The sequence below is a fragment of the Apteryx rowi genome, unplaced genomic scaffold, assembly GCF_003343035.1.
Source record: "Apteryx rowi isolate R43461 unplaced genomic scaffold, aptRow1 scaffold_78, whole genome shotgun sequence".
Taxonomy (NCBI): domain Eukaryota; kingdom Metazoa; phylum Chordata; class Aves; order Apterygiformes; family Apterygidae; genus Apteryx; species Apteryx rowi.
The window spans coordinates 2,375,178-2,380,472 of NW_020451071.1; positions in this window are offsets into that span (position 1 = coordinate 2,375,178).

The following is a 5,295-nucleotide window of genomic DNA, read 5'->3' on the forward strand; positions in this document are numbered from 1 at the left end:
TGCCCCCATACCGGCACGCTCACGCCAGCTGCAAACTACTGGTGTTTCACTTAAGTCAGGCCTGTATTTTTTCCTCTGTGTTTCGTACGCACCAGGAGTCACTGATATGACTCATTAATGCACGCTGTAACACACACAAAATCCCCCCAAACCAAACCAGCGCACTAATATCCCTGTGATTTTACTGTCACGGTGGCACATTTATTGGCATATCACATATTTGTATCAAGCAGCTTTTCCAGTTCTTAACTCCTTCYCATTTCCCGAAGGTTTTTCTAGCAATAAAACCAGGATGTTTCAAGCTAACGAGTCCAAAGACTCAGATCAACTAAAGAGAATAAATATATCATCAGGTGAGCCAGAGGGACAAACAGGCACATTTTCAAGCAAGCTTTACAACTTAAATTAAAAAAAAAAAAATGCAAAGGAGCCTTTCCAGCTCAAAGGCTGAACAAGCCACATGGAGCACCGTGGGGGCAGCAGGCTCCCCGCGCTTCTGCTTTCTCCGCGCACCCGGGCGCAGCGAGGCAGAGGGAGCCCCAAACCAGGACTTCCCCCCCCTCCATGGCTGTCCCGCAAACCATGGCCTGATCCCGAAGGCTCCTAATTAAGCGCTGTGCAAACGCCTCCTTCGGAGCAGGGCCGGGTAATCAGTGTTAGGTTACTCAGCACTGGCTTGCAGGGATGGGTCCTATGGGAAGCCGGTCCTACCCCCCACCTCCCCTTGACCTCAGAGGAGGCAGGACTGCTGCGGACACGGTACAGGATAAATAAGATCTCAATCAGGATGCAATTTTCAGGCTGCCACACCAGTATTCCTGCTTTTACTCTGCTTGTATGCTACACCGTTTTGTGGAGACATCACGGAAACGTCGTGTTTGGCACATTTCTTCAATATTGCACAATCACCTGGTTCATGTTGGATCTCAAAATCCTGTATACCTCTGTCTGAAGCTGAGAAAGGACATGCTACTTCAACGGGCACCAAAAGGGATGCAGTGGTTTGTTTTTGTTTAAGGGGCTCATAAGCAAAGTGAGACAAACACAGAAGCTCCGGCCTGAATACATGCCGCAGCTTTGCTGTCAGAGAGATTAACATGGGAAAGGCTTCGTGGAGGAGCCTTACATAAACAGCGATACAGACACTCACAAGTAACCTCTGGGACAGACCGAGGCAGCACACCACCGAGCCACAGCTGTGGAGGCACAGAGGAAGGAAATTTATGGCCAGAGTCCACGCATTTAAAATTAAAGGCTCCACGGCAACATTAGCTACATTCCCTTAGTCATATCCATTCTGTGAAGCAGGTAAAGGTGCAATTCAAAGTGAAGGGACTCTAGAGCTTAGACATTACCCCATGTCTTGCAGGCTTCCTCCTACAAGAAGTTAAATGATCATAAAGAGCTGAACCATATGACACTTCAGTTCATAGCACAAAGGTAATGATACCTTTTAAAAATAAGCTTTGACAGGCATATGTAACATCCCTGCACTGCTGTATGCATTTGTAATGTTGCAAGAAACACCTGCAGGGCAAAACAATGTCATTTCAGTACTGCATCTTGCTAACATTTCTACAGTGGGGTCTGAACTTTCACATAACGAACAATCATTTTTGCATACAACTGTGGGGGTTTTTTATAATTTCTTTTGAAGAAAAAGCAATGACCGTGACATTTAATAGAAATCGCAGGGAGTTTCTATATGAAATGAATTGCTGCTGCCTGCCACAACCTGATACACAGAAGAGACACGTGCTACAGACTCCTTTTATCCCTTTAAGGCTTCTCATGCAAATGCTGACAAAGGCCATCTTTGCTTAGCTTATGAGAAGTGACACCACGACAGCCCATGGCAAGGTGGCTGTGCACTACTGATATTTTTGTTGTTCTGCTCAGCGGAGCCTCAAGAAGAGAAATAATCAGAGCGAGACTCAAACTCAGGTCTCCTGCACAAATACCGAGAAGCCCCGCGCAAGCGCTCGCGGACACATCATCTTTCAAAATGAAGTATAGTCGGGTCAAACGCAGGGACAAATCCGCTCGCACGCAGCACCCTCGCACTGTTGTAGCATGGTTGCAGGGTCACTGTGACGGCCCCTGAGGAATTCCCCCCGGGGAAATGGGGGGATCTCCTGGCAGGTGCCGGTGTCATGTCCAGCCTGGTGCCACCTCCCCCTGCAGAGCCCCTGCCCTGGGGACGTGGTGGGGGATTTCTGGCAGCAAAGTGCTGCCGACGGCGGTACTTCCCGYGCCGTGGAGGGGGCTGGTGCAGCCGGCAGGTTACGCTGAGCAGCCTTTGCAGCATCTCTAACCCAGGCGCGAGGACGAAGGGGTCCGCACCCGGGAGCGAAAGCCTCCGTTGCACTTCCACTGCAGTCCCTCCACTAATCCCTTCTCCCCTGACCTTCTAAAGGGAGCCGAGTGTGAGCACCGATGTGATGCCAGGCCAGGCCAGCCCAGCGGTAAAGCTACAGACCTCAACTTATCCTACCCCATGGGCTCTCATGTTCAATCCTGCAGCAATCGCTCCTTTTAGTAACAATTAATTTTGATGCCTGTAAGCAGTGACTTCTTACGATTCACTCGTACATCTTTACTACCGTTATCTAAATTTGCATACTGTGCAATACACTGAAACAGTTCCTCATTGAACAGCTTCACACTAGGTTCTGATCATTTTAAATAATACCAGCGCGAAGGCTCTGGATGTGTTAGCAATCCCCAAGTAAAAGACAGTGCAGAAAAATCTCAGTATACGAATTTCTAAACATTGCTCAAGTTAATTGTTCAAAGATGTCAAGCTTCCCAGCATGAACCAGCTGCGGAGCTGTAAGTAAGCATTGTGGTCTCCTTACTAGGCACATTTCTCTCATGCCAAACATGGTTACCCCAACCCCGTAATAAAGAATTCTACATCAAAACCCGGTGGTGTTTCAGGAGGATGTTAGTGGGAACTCGTTCAGCAATTAGACGTTTCGTCCTGTAATAGCTCTAGAGAGATATTAAGCAAAAGTTCTTCCCCTCACACTCCCCTTACTGAACTTTTGAGTCACCCCCCTAATATTCTGCATATGTTTTCTTTCCCACCTTGCCAGTGCCTGATAAGAGAAACTTATTACAGTATATAATGCCTTAGTCACTTTGCTCAACCTTTATTGGTGTGCTAAGTTCATACTCTAACTTACGTTAAGACAACTTCCTGAATAAAATAGCGTTTGCATATGACTAATTGGGACAAATTCACAGCCGGCAAGACGATGAATCAGCAAAAGGCTTGGCAAGGACAGCGGCAGGAATCCAGCAGCAGCACAAATCCAGGCGGAGATGAGAGATACGCTTCTGCCCATGGCTTCACACCTATCTGCCCATGGGTCAAACATCGCCAGGATGGGCACGGTAGGTAGGAACTGTGTTGGGACCCATTCGCAGCCCCATTGAAATTCAGGGGCAAAACTTCTGCTGACTTCAGTGGGAATAAGACCGGGACCTGAGTTTTCTCAAGCATTTTCTCTACGAAGAACGCTTCAAGTTTCTGAGCATGGACTGACCAGATGGAGGATTTTAGCAAGAAATAAGGACTCCCTCCATTTAAGTCACTTGATTTGGTAACTCTCATCACAAGGGATGCTTCTGAAACAACCCCCTGCAGCGCTGGCTTCCCTGGGCTTTTATTTGGCAATACACCCTTACGATTAGGGAATTAATATTTATTGATTCAGTAAATAAGCACAGTTCTATAGGGAAGGGCACAAACCAATCTAATGATATTTGACCACAAAACGTGCCCTACCCACAGCACCCCTGTGGGAGCATTTACTTGAAAGAAAAGTGCCCTAGCATCTCTACGGCGGTGCAGACCCTTGGCTCTTCTACCAACTGTCAATAATCTAATTGTAGTTACTGCAACTTACTATTTTTAACAATGCAAGAACCTGAGATCCCTGATTGTCGGCTCAYTCCACAACAGAAAGATGGTTTATCATTCTATCCATCATTATTTATTGAATTCAACCCAAAATGTTTGGTTTGAACCAAACCAGTGGTCACCAAACCAGTGAAAGGCGAATGCTGCTATTTCTCAAATGTGAAATACTGTCTGAAACAGGAGTACGTGGTGAGAGAAAAATCTCTTTTTGGCAACTGTGACTTCCACTGGTCTTTTCTGACTTTAGAGCTTCTCCTCTTCTTCTTGGGCCAGGATCTTGTTTCTTCTTCTTTCCCCATTTGCACAATCAAAATCATTCTTTTAAACTATGAGCACCTCTTCAAGCCTGTTTGACAGAGTGCATTTGGGGGGGGGGGGGGGCTGAAGCCCTGAATGAAGGCTTGGGGGTCCTCAGCTGTTAACGCTAGCCTGCAACAAGGCACAGTGATGGGACTTGGAAAGTGGAGCCAAAATTTGGCAGGTAAAACACTTTTCTGGAGGTCGGAGATGTTTGTTCAATCTCTGTCCAGCTCAGACCAGGGTTTGATACCCACCTGGATGAAGCCTCCCTTCTTCTCTCCCTTTGCACCTCTTTCCTTTTAGCCCAATAACTGCTATTTATAGAGCTTAGAGGTTTAAAACCCTGCTCCAAATCAGAGAAAATGGAGCCTGGGGGACAGCTGTCCCCGCTGGGGGCCACAGGCCACCCGKTCCACGGCGACTTTGCCCGCTGGGACACCCTGGGCTGCAGCTGAGCAGCATCTGGAGGGCGCAGGGTGCCCGAACAGCCGGTTTGGTGCTCCGCAGCTCGCTCCTGGGTACATCTGAATACACCAAGTGCTGCTTTCACGGCCATCTGCTCTCCTCCGCAAAACGGCGGCACAAACACTTCCTTTTCCTCGTTTTTGCCTCAGCTCCGGCTCTCTTGGCACAGACTTTCTCATATGGCTGCTGTCGCGCAAGGAAACTGGGCACTGGCTGGTTTTCCCTGGGACCAACCAAGTGCTTTTAACCCACATCCGCGGAGCCGGTGAGACACTCCCAATACGCCGATCACCCCAGAACGCCTCATACCTACCTACCCAGCTAGTTTTACTTTCTTCTTTGCCCAGCTTCCCTTTTGAAGGTACTATAAGCACAAGTGAAACGCTTTGAGAAGACGTAAGGGGAACCGGACCAGCCCCGCGCTGAGGCACCGTGAACGGCGTTTGCATAAGTTATAACCCAGCGCAGGGGAAAGCGCCTTGCTCAAAAGGAGAAGTGGTTTCTATTTCATGCAGCCATCTGACTCCTACAGCTAGTTATGATCAACAGGAAAGTTTTGAAAGTGGTTCTTTTTCCTTTTTTTTTCTTTTTTAATCTTTTCC